This window comes from Cucurbita pepo, chromosome 6 (assembly GCF_057944985.1).
Source record: "Cucurbita pepo subsp. pepo isolate OVF chromosome 6, ASM5794498v1, whole genome shotgun sequence".
Classification (NCBI taxonomy): Eukaryota; Viridiplantae; Streptophyta; class Magnoliopsida; order Cucurbitales; family Cucurbitaceae; genus Cucurbita; species Cucurbita pepo.
Window position 1 is genome coordinate 16,687,456 of NC_141803.1, and position 13,300 is coordinate 16,700,755.

Sequence of the window (13,300 nt, forward strand, 5' to 3'; positions counted from 1 at the left end):
TCGGTAAAGGATATTTTGCCCAATTTTTGTCCTTCCGACTATCTTGAAGCTGAAATTGACCTTGCTTAAAGAAATGAAGGTCAATATAAGATTCAATTTCTCAATTTATATTAAATTGAGTTAAGAAATTGTAGTTACTCATGAAAGAAGATTGACGTTCTAGTGGGACGAAAAGCAAATATACTCAAATTTAGGGAGAACCGGCTAAGGCCAACCAAGTAAGCGGTCTTAGTATCGTTGGACGACTTGTTTGATGTATGACGACACGTGCATAGTGGCTAAGTTTATGATATGACATTGTTTAACAAAAATGTGATGAAATATACATACAAAATTAGTTTATACGAGATTTCGCCACCCACTGCTACATTGCTCGTTACATATGTCCTCACATTTTAAAATGTTGAGAAATCCCATGCCCTTTCGGACCAGTACCTAAAACTGGCGCCTTAGACCAGCTCGGCCATCTTGACTATTCTTTTTTATAACAGCTACAAATCACTGCTAGGATATATTATCCACTTTCAAGTACTGATGCATCGTCATCAGTCTCACGATTTTAAAATGCGTCTTGATCATGTCTAGGAGTTGAAGAGGTTTATTGGATTTCTAGGCCAACTAGGTTTCTTAACACGAGCTTTTAGTTCCAGGTTACTCTATTTTAACTCATCAACTCTTTCTTTAGTCCTCGAGTAATAGGGTCTATTTCCTTTTAACGTCGCCACGATCCTAAGGTGCTTAGTCTAGTGTACACATTTTGACCTAAGTCATCATATAACCAACCTAACTCTTACACTCTAGCTCTGTGTAGATAAACACACTAAATAGGTTGAACACATTGTCAAACACCTGGAGCAAATGCATACTTTATCATGCACAATACAAGAAAACAAGCTCAACGGGAAGATAATATCCATAAATCACCCTGGAGCACAGATCACAATAGCTCATCCTTCTTTCTAACAAATCAGAGTGGCGCAGCGGAAGCGTGGTGGGCCCATAACCTACTTGTCACGACCCAATTTTCGAGGCTTCGAAAAACCGAATGGTGACTAAAAAGACGAAATCGAAAACAAACAAAAGGAAAATAAAAGAAAAGAAAACCAAAGTAAAAAGATAAAAATACTTTGAATTAAAACAAGAGAGAGAAATTTTGTTTGTTAATTATTACAAAAGAAATTGCAAATATAAAATGAAATACAAAAGACTCTAAAAGACCGAAAAGGGACTGACGCTCCGTAACGACCCCCTCTGTGACTGTACAGCTCTCAAACGCTCATCTACCTCGACCAGCAGCCAGCAAACACCTGAGAAAAATAAAGGAGAACGGGATGAGTATAAAAATTATACTCAGTAAGCCACCTACTTGTAGGCTCTCTTCGCATCTTAATTTAACAGAACTCCCATGGTTTCCTAATTCGGTTCTAGGACATCGGGTTCTAACCTTAGTCTCTTGGGGCTTGCCCCTTGGGTTTCACCGGTTCATCGTCCTTTCATTAGAGTCACCTAGAGGTTCCTTATGCCAAGCTGATATGGTTGGTATCTCTCTATGAGGCGCTACCTCTACATGGCTATCTAGGACTACATGGTATCTAGCCTAGGGGTGTGCTGAATACCCCTACGCCCATATAGTCCTCCTATGGGGGGCGCAACCCAACCCGTTCCCATGCAGCTAATGGGCTGTACGACGTGGGGACACATTTCCCATGCGAAATGGCTAAGAGCAGTAAGGACTGATCAGGGACCCTTGGTCCTCTCACGAAGCTATAGATACCGTTCTTACGCTAGCAATTTATGAACACTCCTAGGTACTTTCTTGCCGTGGTAAACCGCTATGTTTCTAGAAAAAAATTAAGTCTGACTAGAGAGGCATATCGCTCCTAATAGAAATTCCCTAATCTTATCATAGAAATGGGCCCTAGCAATTAACTGAGGGTACATGCAATCTTCTTCTAACATCATAGTATGTAATTCATGCAAACTAGGCATACCGGCTCAACGGGGCGATGACCTCCAACAAGCACCCAGAGCACGAAGTTCGCGCTCAATGGGGCGAATTCGTTCATCAAGCACCCGAAACCCGGCATACACAATTCTAACATAAATTAAACGCATGCATACGTACAACGGAAGCTTAAGGCATACAAGAAACACTCAGATAATTCACCCAACACATCATAACAATCCATCTAATTAATCTCATTCATGGAGAGCTAATTTAAGACAAAATTACTAACATGCATACCTACAATCCAAGCGAACCCTACAAGTATTTCTTCCTAAATACCGGGTAGTGACTTACCTGGTTGACGCGTGCCCTTTCGCTAGCATTTCTTTGCCCGTGAGGTGTCCAAAAATACTGATTTCTCTAATTTAAGTCCCTATTCACGTAAAAATAGTATTAGAACTGGAACCGGGACAAAAATCGGGAAAACAGAACACAATCGGGCTAAATTGGCCGTTCCACGCGCGCTCACGCGCCAGCAGCACGCTGGGAGTGCGTGGCCACGCGCGCGGGAAGGCGCCAGTCACTGGCTGCACGCACGCCCGCCTCCGCGTTGTCGCGGGTCGGCCGGTCCGGTCGGCTCGGCTCGCGTCGCTGTTCGGCCCGGCTTGCAGGCGACACGTGTCCACGCCTCGCTGGAGCTGCGTTGCTCCAGCCGATGGTCGACGCGTGTCCGGCGCCTGTCGCCGCCGTCCGCCGCTCGCCGGCCGACTCTTTTCTTTTTTTTTTTTTTTTTTTTTCTTTTCTTCTCCCTTCTTCTCTGCCCTCTGAAAACCGAAACACAACCTTCTTTACCGATTTTCATATCTTTCGATCCGTAGATCTGATCGACATGATTTCTTCGACAAAGTTTTAGATCGTGTTACGGGCTACGTCCTCGTATTTTTTTCGTAATTTTCGATTAACTACCGAACGAGTTAAGAAGGTCAGAATTTCGCTCACCGTTCTCGGATGACTCTCGGATCTCCACCTTCGGGTTGAGGTCTGGCCAAACTTCTTCACAGATCATGCGTAGAGTTGTTCCTAGATGAATATATCAAGATTTCAGATTTTGATTCACAAAGGAAAACCATAGATTTGAGGAAACGTTCAAGATCCTTACCTTGCGGGTTTTCCGACTTCTTGATGAAAAATGGGACTCCGGCCACCCACATTCTCTTTTCCCTTCCAAGAAAGTCTCTCTGCATGATCTTCACCTCCTTGCATCATGATCTTCACCGAAATAGACTCCGATGGTAATTTTCGGTGAGTCTTCCGGCGGTTCATCCTTTCTCCTCTCTCTAGGTTCTCTCTACCCCTTTCTCTCACTATCTCTCTTTTGCAGGACTATGGATAGGGTTTCGTTTGGACCCCTTAGGTGGTTGGAGGGGCAAATTTACCTATTTGCCCCTCTCAACTTTTCTTATATATATATTTTCTTCTTTTTCTTCTTTCTTCGGGTATTACACTACTGGTCCAAAGATTGAAACTTGGCTCTAATAGAGAAGAAAGACTTCAAAAATGATAGAGAAAGCAGTTTTACAAAGACATTTGCTGCAACACTATTTGCTTCGGCCCGTTATAGGTTTATTGGATTCCAGGTTACCAACCTAACTGGAGAACACACTGTCTCAAGCGTGGTGGGCCCATAACCCACAGGTCCCTGAACGAACACTCTTACAAAAGAATTTCATGTCAAGAATGGAATTTGAACAAATGGCCTTTCGAAACTGGCGCCTTAGACCAACTCATTTGTCTTATCCATGATAAAAAAACTTTTGCAAAAGAATTTCATGTCAAGAATGGGATTTGAACAAATGGCCTTTCGTATTTGAAACTGGCGCCTTAGACCAACTCAGCATCTTGATCAAGGTGACTGACTTCTTCTCTGTCATATCCATAGGATCAATTCTAACAAGTCACACACTCATATTCCGGAAATACAAAAAAAAAAAAAAAAAAAAAAAAAGAAATTCCACGATCGAACTACCAAAAAAGAGTGGGCTAAAAAGTGGAAACTTACATACTTTGGACTTTACTTTTTATTGAAAAGTTATTTAGGGGTTCTTGTGAATCGAATGTAATTGCTTGAAATTTCGTCAAGTAAAATTGAAGAAAATAGCTCAACAAGAAAATAATATCCATAAATCACAATAGTTCATCCTCTTTTCTAACAAATTAGAGTGGCGCAGCAGAAGCGTGGTGGACCCTAACCCATAGGTCCTAAGATCAAACAACAATGACATTTGCTACAACACAAGTATCATTATACCTCTCAAAACTAGTACCTTAGACTTGCTTGGCCTATTATCTGCTTTGGCCCGTTAGAGGTTTATTGGATTATAGTTTCCTCTATTTTGACTTCTCAAACTCTTTCTTTAGTCTAGGAGTAATAGAGTCTATTTCCCTCTTAACGATCCTAAGGTGCTTAGTCTAGTGTACCCATCTTGACCTACTAGTGTACCCATCTTGACCTAAGTCCTAAGTCATTTTATAACCAACCTAACTGGAGAACACACTGTTAAACACTTGGAGCTAACACAGATAATATCCATAAATCACCTTGGAGCACAGATCACAATAGCTCATCCTCTTTTCTAACAAAATCACCTTGGAGCACAGATCACAATAGCTCATCCTCTTTTCTAACAAATCAGAGTGACGCAGCAGAAGCGTGGTGAATCAGAGTGACGCAGCAGAAGCGTGGTGAATCAGAGTGACGCAGCAGAAGCGTGGTGACCAGGATCGAAAACACTTGGAGCTAACACAGATAATATCCATAAATCACCTTGGAGCACAGATCACAATAGCTCATCCTCTTTTCTAACAAATCAGAGTGACGCAGCAGAAGCGTGGTGAATCAGAGTGACGCAGCAGAAGTGTGGTGAATCAGAGTGACGCAGCAGAAGCGTGGTGAATCAGAGTGACGCAGCAGAAGCGTGGTGACCAGAATCGAAACCTGGCTCTAATAGAGAAGAAAGACTTCAAAAATGATAGAGAAAGCAGTTTTACAATGACATTTGCTGCAACACAAGGATCATTATACCTCTCAAACCAATACCTTAGACTTGCTCGACCTATTATCCGCTTTGGCCCATTATACGTTTATTGGATTTCAGGTTACTCTATATCATAAGCAGTTTTATAATGTACCTTAGAGAGAAGCAAAAGCATCAAAAATGATAGAGAGAGAATGATAGAGATATACAAAAATGATAGAGAAAAGCAGTTTTATAATGTCTCTCTGATAGATTTATAATGACACTTGCTGCAACACAAGGATCAACATATTATTCGCTTTGGCCCCCTATAGGTTTATTGGATTCCTAGCTACACGGGATTTTGACTCCTCAACTCTGTCACCCAGGAGCACGTATCACAATAGCTCATCTTCTTTTCTAACAAATCAGAGTGGCGCAGCGGAAGCGTGGTGGGCTCATAACCCACAGGTCCCAGAATCGAAACCTGGCTCTAATAGAGAAGAAGGACATCAACACAAGGATCGGCCTATTATTAGCTTTGGCTCGTTATAGGTTTATTGGAATTTCCTCTTAACCTCAATCCTAAGGAATATAACTTTTATTTATTTAATACTAAAAATAATTTATTTATTTAAATAATAAATGAGCTTTTTTACTTAAAACCAAAACCCATTGTTTGAATATTTTCCAAAGACAACTTTGCCCTTTACTCTTCCTTCTATCAAATCAGACGAAAACGGCTAAAACCCTTCGAAGCCAACTTTGTCATTTCGTTCTTCTGCAACGAATATGATTTTCAGGTTCCGGCGACTCAGAGAAATCTCAAAGTCGTTGCCTCAATTTTACTTAGGTACTCCTCCGTCGATCCATGTTCCATGCTCAATTTTATAGAAAATATTCGAGCACGAAAATGAAATAAATTTGAAAGTTATACAAAGTTCTCGTAAATGAAACACAAACAGATTTTGTATCAGCCACACAAAAAAGAAACTCAATCGTCGGAAAACACGCTCTCACGCCTCATTGTGCCACGTGTCACGCCTACAGCCAGAAACTTCTTTGGCTTATGTGGCTGAACCGGCTAGTCTAGGCTTTGCGGCTCAGAATCTAGCTCATTGGCTCCGTAAAGGATATTTTGCCCAATTTTTGCGGTTCCGACTATCTTGAAGCTGGAATTGACCTTGCTTAAGGAAATGAAGGTCAATATAAGATTCAATTTCTCAATTTATATTAAATTGAGTTAAGAAATTGTAGTTAGTCATGAAAGAAGATTGACGATCTCTAGTAGGACGAAAAGCAAATGTACCAAAATTTAGGGAGAACCGGCTAAGACCAACCAAGTAAGCGGTCTTACTATCGGATAGGACACGTGCATAGTGGCTAAGTTTATGATACGACATCGTTTGACAAAAATGTGATATAATATACATACAAAATTAGTTGATACGAGATTTTGCCACCCACTACTACATTGCTCGTTACATATGTCCTCACATTTTAAAATGTTGAGCAATATACCTCTCCAATCATTGACAAATAAGAAAATCATGTCAAGAATGGGATTTGAACCCATGCCCTTTCGGACCAGTACCTGAAACTGGCGCCTTAGACCAACTCGGCCATCTTGACTATTTTTTTTTTTTTTGTAATAGCTACAAGTTACTGCTAGCATATATTATCCACTTTCAGGTACTAATGCATCGTCGTCAGTCTCACGGTTTTAAAATGCGTCTTGATCATGCCTAGGAGTTGAAGAGGTTTATTGGATTCCTAGGCCAGCTAGGTTTCTTAACACGAGTTTTTGGTTCCAGGTTACTCTATCTTGACTCCTCAACTCTTTCTTTAGTCCACAAGTAATAGGGTCTATTTCCTCTTAACGTCGCCACGATCCAAAGGTGCTTAGTCTAGTGTACGCATCTTCACCTAAGTCATTATATAACCAACCTAACTCTTACACACTAGCTCTATGTAGATAAACACGCTAGATAGGTTGAACACACTGTCAAACACCTTGACCTAATACACAAGCAAACAAGTTCAACGGGAAGATAATATCCATAAATCACCCTGGAGCACAGATCACAATAACTCATCCTCTTTTCTAACGAATCTGAGTGGCGCAAAAAGCTCAACAAGAAAACAATATCCATGAATCACAATAGTTCATCCTCTTTTCTAACAAATCAGAGTGGCGCAGCTGAAGCGTGGTGGACCATAAACCACAGGTCCTAGGATCGAAACCACAATGACATTTGCTACAACACAAGGATCATTATACCTCTCAAAACTAGTACCTTAGACTTGCTTGGCCTATTATCCGCTTTGGCCCGTTAGAGGTTTATTGGATTCTAGTTTACTCTATTTTGACTTCTCAAACTCTTTCTTTAGTCTAGGAGTAATAGAGTCTATTTCCCTCTTAACGATCCTAAGGTGCTTAGTCTAGTGTACCCATCTTGACCTACTAGTGTACCCATCTTGACCTAAGTCCTAAGTCATTTTATAACCAACCTAACTGGAGAACACACTGTCAAACACTTGGAGCTAACACATACTCTATATCATGCATGTTTGCTTCAACGGAAAGATAATATCCATAAATCACCCTGGAGCACAGATCACAATAGCTCATCCTCCTTTCTAACAAATCAGAGTGGCGCAGCAGAAGCGTGGTGGCCAGGATCGAAACCTGGCTCTAATAGAGAAGAAAGACTTCAAAAATGGATAGAGAAAGCAGTTTTACAATGACATTTGCTGCAACACAAGGATCATTATACCTCTCAAACCAGTACCTTAGACTTGCTCGACCTATTATCCGCTTTGGCCCGTTATAGGTTTATTGGATTCCAGGTTACTCTATTTTGACTCCTCTAGAGCCTATTTCCTATTAACGTCAATCCTAAGGTGCTTAGTCTAGAGCCTATTTCCTATTAACGTCAATCCTAAGGTGCTTAGTCTAGTGTACGCCAAACACCTGGAGTTAACACATATTATATCATGCATACTACAAGCAGAGCCTATTTCCTATTAACGTCAATCCTAAGGTGCTTAGTCTAGTGTACGCCAAACACCTGGAGTTAACACATACTATATCATGCATACTACAAGCAGAGCCTGTTTCCTATTAACGTCAATCCTAAGGTGCTTAGTCTAGTGTACGCCAAACACCTAGAGTTAATACATACTATATCATGCATAATACAAGCAGAGCCTGTTTCCTATTAACGTCAATCCTAAGGTGCTTAGTCTAGAGCCTATTTCCTATTAACGTCAATCCTAAGGTGCTTAGTCTAGTGTGCGTCAAACACCTGGAGTTAACACATACTATATCATGCATAATACAAGCAAACAGCTCAACGGATAGATAATATCCACAAATCACCCTAAAGCACAGATCACAATAGCTCATCCTCTTTTTTAACAAATCAGAGTGGCGCAGCGGAAGCTTTTTTAACAAATCAAAGTGGCACAGCGGAAGCGTGGTGGGCCCATAACCCACATGTCCCAGGATTGAAACTTGGCTCTCATTAAGAAGAAAGACTTCAAAAATGATAGAGAAGTAGTTTTATAATGTCATTTGCTGCAACACAAGGATCATTATACCTCTCAAACTAGTACCTTAGACTTGCTCGGCTATCCATAAATCACCCTGGAGCATAGATCACAATAGCTCATCTTCTTTTCCAACCAATTAGAGTGGTGTAGTGGAAGCGTTGGGGGCCCATAACCCATAGTTACTAGGATCAAAACTTGGCTTTAATAGAGAAGCAAAAGTAGTTTTATAATGTCATTTGCTGCAACACAAGGATCATTATACCTCTCAAACCAGTGCCTTAGACTTGCTCGGCATATTATTCTCTTTGGCCCCCTATAGGTTTATTTGATTCCTAGCTAAACCAGTGCCTTAGACTTGCTCGGCATATTATTCTCTTTGGCCCCCTATAGGTTTATTTGATTCCTAGCTACACGAGATTTTGATTCCTAGCTAAACCAGTGCCTTAGACTTGCTCGGCATATTATTCTCTTTGGCCCCTATAGGTTTATTTGATTCCTAGCTACACGAGATTTTGACTCCTACCTACAGGAGTAATAGAGTCTATTTCCTCAATGGTAAGGTGCTTAGTATAGTGTACGCTAACACATATTATATCATGCATAATACAAGCGAAGCTCAACGGGGAGATAATATCCATAAATCTCCTTGGAGCACAGATCAGAGTGGCGCAGCGGAAGCGTGGTGGGCCCATAACCCACAGGTCCCAGGATCGAAACGTGGCTTTGATAGATGTTGTCAAGTGTGGTGCCCTTAGTAGTACATTTTTAAAATACATGTTGTCAAAGTTATTTCTGTCGTGTGGAAGATTGGATTTTATGATCTATGTTTCAGTGATTGATAGATATTATTTCCGAAAATGTATTATGTACTCTAAATGATTGATCGACATTAGATTGGATGTATACTTAGAGAATGAAATTGGATGTATACTTAGAGAATGAAATCTTCATTCTAGGTGATGGATAATATTATGGTTGTATTGATATAAGAATAGGACACTAAAGCTAGGATGATTTTATGTTGACCTGCAATAGCGCTATTTGACGACCAAGGTTGAATCTAGCCGTGACTCTTCCAAGTTGTTGGTAGTCAGGAACCTGTGTCGTCGAGCTTGACCAAGGCCAAATAGCATAGTGTGTTGAGGCTATTTAAGGAGTTATTATAGTGTGTAGAAATGGATAAAGAGGGTCAAGGTCTCCCGTCTGCAAATTGGTTTTGAGAGAGAGTTAGGAACTACACAAGTAGTTTAGCTCATGATGATTATTTGGTGGACATGGGCAGAGGTCTTTTTGAGGAACCATGCAAGTAACTTAGTAATTGGAAAGCGGAGTGACCCCCTCTCCCAAATTTAGTGACTTTCGAGTCTTATTGAAGGGTTTGTGAGTTAACATTGCATAGATGATGCATTAGTAAATGTTATGTTGTCTATAAAATATGATAAGGTAGCGCATCAAGCTAAGATACTGATCATTCACTGTTGTGGTCATGCAAGCTGACTAAGTCAGAACAATAAAGATAGATCATCCTAGAGATAAGTTAAGTCATCAAATAGACCCGCAATGCTAAAAATGGGTGAACAGCCTCTAGATCCAAGTAAGTGGTCTTAGTATAAGATAAGTTGGATGACTTGTTTAATGTATCACGACACGTGCCTAGTGCCTAGTGCCTAGTGCCCCTTGCAAGTGTCATTTATTCTTTATATTTATGATGTTGTTACTATATTGTATGATGATGATGTATGATGTATGATGTATGATGTTATTTTGTGATGTGATGATGTTATACAATGTTGTATGATACATTAGAAGACATGGTAAGTTTATGATATATGACATACGTCTGATATGATGAGATATATGATATGATATGATTGACAAGCAATGTGATGAATTGACATAATGCACTACCTCGATATACACATGAAAAGTTATGATAGAATAATATGATATAAAGGATAATGCTAGAGGGTTGTCATACATTATAATGAAAGGAAAAATGTTGGGACCTTATGTATCATTGTGTGTTCTTGCATCAAGGGATACCCCTACATCTTTTACGATGGTACAAATGCGTACACTACAAGGCAAGGAGACGATCATTATATTTGTTATAATGCTACGAAGGTCGCTATTCCTAACAGGTGTTTGACATCAACAGCTCTCAGATGCTCGCGTGACAAGAAAAGGGCCGAAGAGGTGTGCGAACCGACTGGTGGGTTCATATTCGTACGTGTAGACCGTGTGTAGAACAGTAGATACACATCAAATTAACCCGCTTAAGATAGCTGCTTAAGAAATATAGACTGATATGATAGGTTTCACTCATGATTGTATGTGCTTGCATCTAACTACAATAGCGAAAAAAAAAGTTCAACCATTGAAAGTATAATATATAACAGAAAAAAGTCAATAATGTTCAAATGGCGATTATAAAAAAAAAAAAAAAAAAAAACTATAGTTTGAATGTTTAATTAGATGTTGAATACTTTAAGTTTAAAAGTTAATTCTTACCGGTTTATTAAAACTTCATGTAGTGTGAGTTATTATTTTTAATTTTGTTAAAAAAATTATTGGAAAGTTAAAATTTTTGAACCCTTAATCCATGACTTTTTAACCTAGTTTGTGCCCATCTGACATAAATTTCTAATATAAGGAGCATATCCTTCGATTCAAACAAGAATACTTTTACGATAGTAGATTTCTACGTACTAGAGTCACTACCGTCATCATAACTTAATCATTTTGTGAAGGAAATAAGCGTTCAAACTTCATCATAAAATATAGACTTCATCTTAAAACACTGCAGTCGAGATACGTGCTTGAAAACATCTTTAAAACGACACAAAAAAATACTAAATGAAATAAATTAGCATTAAAATTAAAAACACTCTATTCTAATCTAACTCTAAGAAAGATAATACAAAATACAACTACCATTTGCATGTATCATGGTCTCGAATAGCTATGTCGTCGTTAGTCACATAGTGGTGTGTTTCCTTTATATGAAATAGCAGTAGCACGTGACTTTAGTATTATAAGAAATACTCAGTAAGTGACCCCACTATTGGGGTTAGATGCAAATACATTCAATCATGTGTAGGACCTATCGTATCAGTCTATATTCCTGGCGGCTATACCAAACGAGTTAATTAGATGTGTATTTACTATTCTACAAATGGTCCACACGTGCGAGTGTGAACCCACCAGTCGGTTCGCACACCTCCAGGCCCCTTTTATGGTCGGACGAGCATTCTCTAGAGCTGCTCATGTCGGATATCCGTTAAGGCATAGCGACCATCATAGCATTATGATGAACATAATGATCATTTTTCTACCTCGTATTGTACGCGTCCGTACCATCATAAAAGAGGGGTATTCCCTTATGCATGAACACACAATGATGAATGAGATCCAAACATTTTTATTCACTATCATGTAAGACAACTCCTTCCATTTGTCCTTCATATCATATCATTTTTATCATAGCTTTCCTTACATAAATTGGGGTTGTGCATTGTGTCGTCTGTCTTTCCTCCCTCTGCCACGAATTCATGAAGCCATGGATGTGACTATCGTTGCCGACCCATGTTTTGTTTCAGATTTCCAGCCCCCCCCCCCCCCCGTCCCCATGAATACGACTCCTTATGTCGTTCTTTTCCTCTATGCTTCATTCTCCAACTTATGGAGATATCTTCTATATATCAAGGGGAGCTTGAGGACAATTTTAAACAAGAAGTGGGGGTTCGGTTTGACTTCACCCATTTGCGTTCATTGAAAAACCACAATGATCGTTCATCTTCTCTCTATTACTCTCATTTCCTTTATTGTAGACATGTGTTGTGTGGGCAGAATAGGGCATGGCTTCCTTTGGTGTATCCTTGACATTGGGAACAATGTGTGGGTAGAGGGCGCGAGGATTTCAGCGCCTCATCGGAATTCTCGAGCCTTTTCTTGCGACTTGTTTTTTCTTTTTTTTTGTAAACGCTACAAATACAGTTTGAATTTCAAGTTGAGTTGTTTTTGTAGACTAAAATGTTTTTGTGCAACTTTAGTAGCAATCTTGGACATGCTTTGTTCGAGGTGTTTTCGCCGGATAATGAAGTTTGTTTTCAAGAACAATGCTACTATTGGCACTGCATCTGTGATGTTGATGAGAAAATTTTTCTTTTTATAATAGTAAAACAAAGTTATTCGACCTCATTCATTCAGGAGTTCTTAGACCAAATGGAAGTTGTGTTCTTACTACAATACTTATCTAATAAAAATAAGTCTATTGAACATTTGAGTTCTCAATTATTTAGAGACATTTAACAAAATAGTGCATGTATGGTAATGAAATATCCAAGTTGTTATCGAAAAATAAAATACTGACTTCAAAATGAATATACACGTCTCGTTTTATTCAAAAATTTCGAGCACCAAAATAGAAGAAAATTGAGAAGGAGACATCGGAATGGAATTAGGAAGTATGTGATTGATGTCCGGAGAGAAAAAAAAAAGTAACCTAAGCTTGGGGATGTGTGTGATTCTTTGCTAAATAAAGTGTAACCGAACAAACGAACACGAACACGCTTAATATCCTTCCAGTTTTTTGTTCGTTTTTCTTTTAATAGCGTTTTACATAAAAATCTATCTTTAAAAGTCGTTAAAAAGGTATCTTTGTTTTAGTGCAATAATCATATATATATATATATATGGTTCAAAAGGATCCAAATGAAACTCAAACAAATTCTAAGTTGTTCAAAAAATGAAGGCTATGAACAATCTCTATATGATTTTGTTT

The 13,300-nt window shown here is 39.2% G+C and overlaps 1 non-coding gene across 1 annotated transcript; it reads right to left on the bottom strand.

Moving 5' to 3' along the window:
• Window positions 1-6,513: 6,513 nt before the first annotated feature.
• On the bottom strand, window positions 6,514-6,594 carry TRNAL-CAG (transfer RNA leucine (anticodon CAG)). Its single transcript has one exon. It is a non-coding gene; the product is annotated as a tRNA-Leu (tRNA).
• Window positions 6,595-13,300: the final 6,706 nt, after the last annotated feature.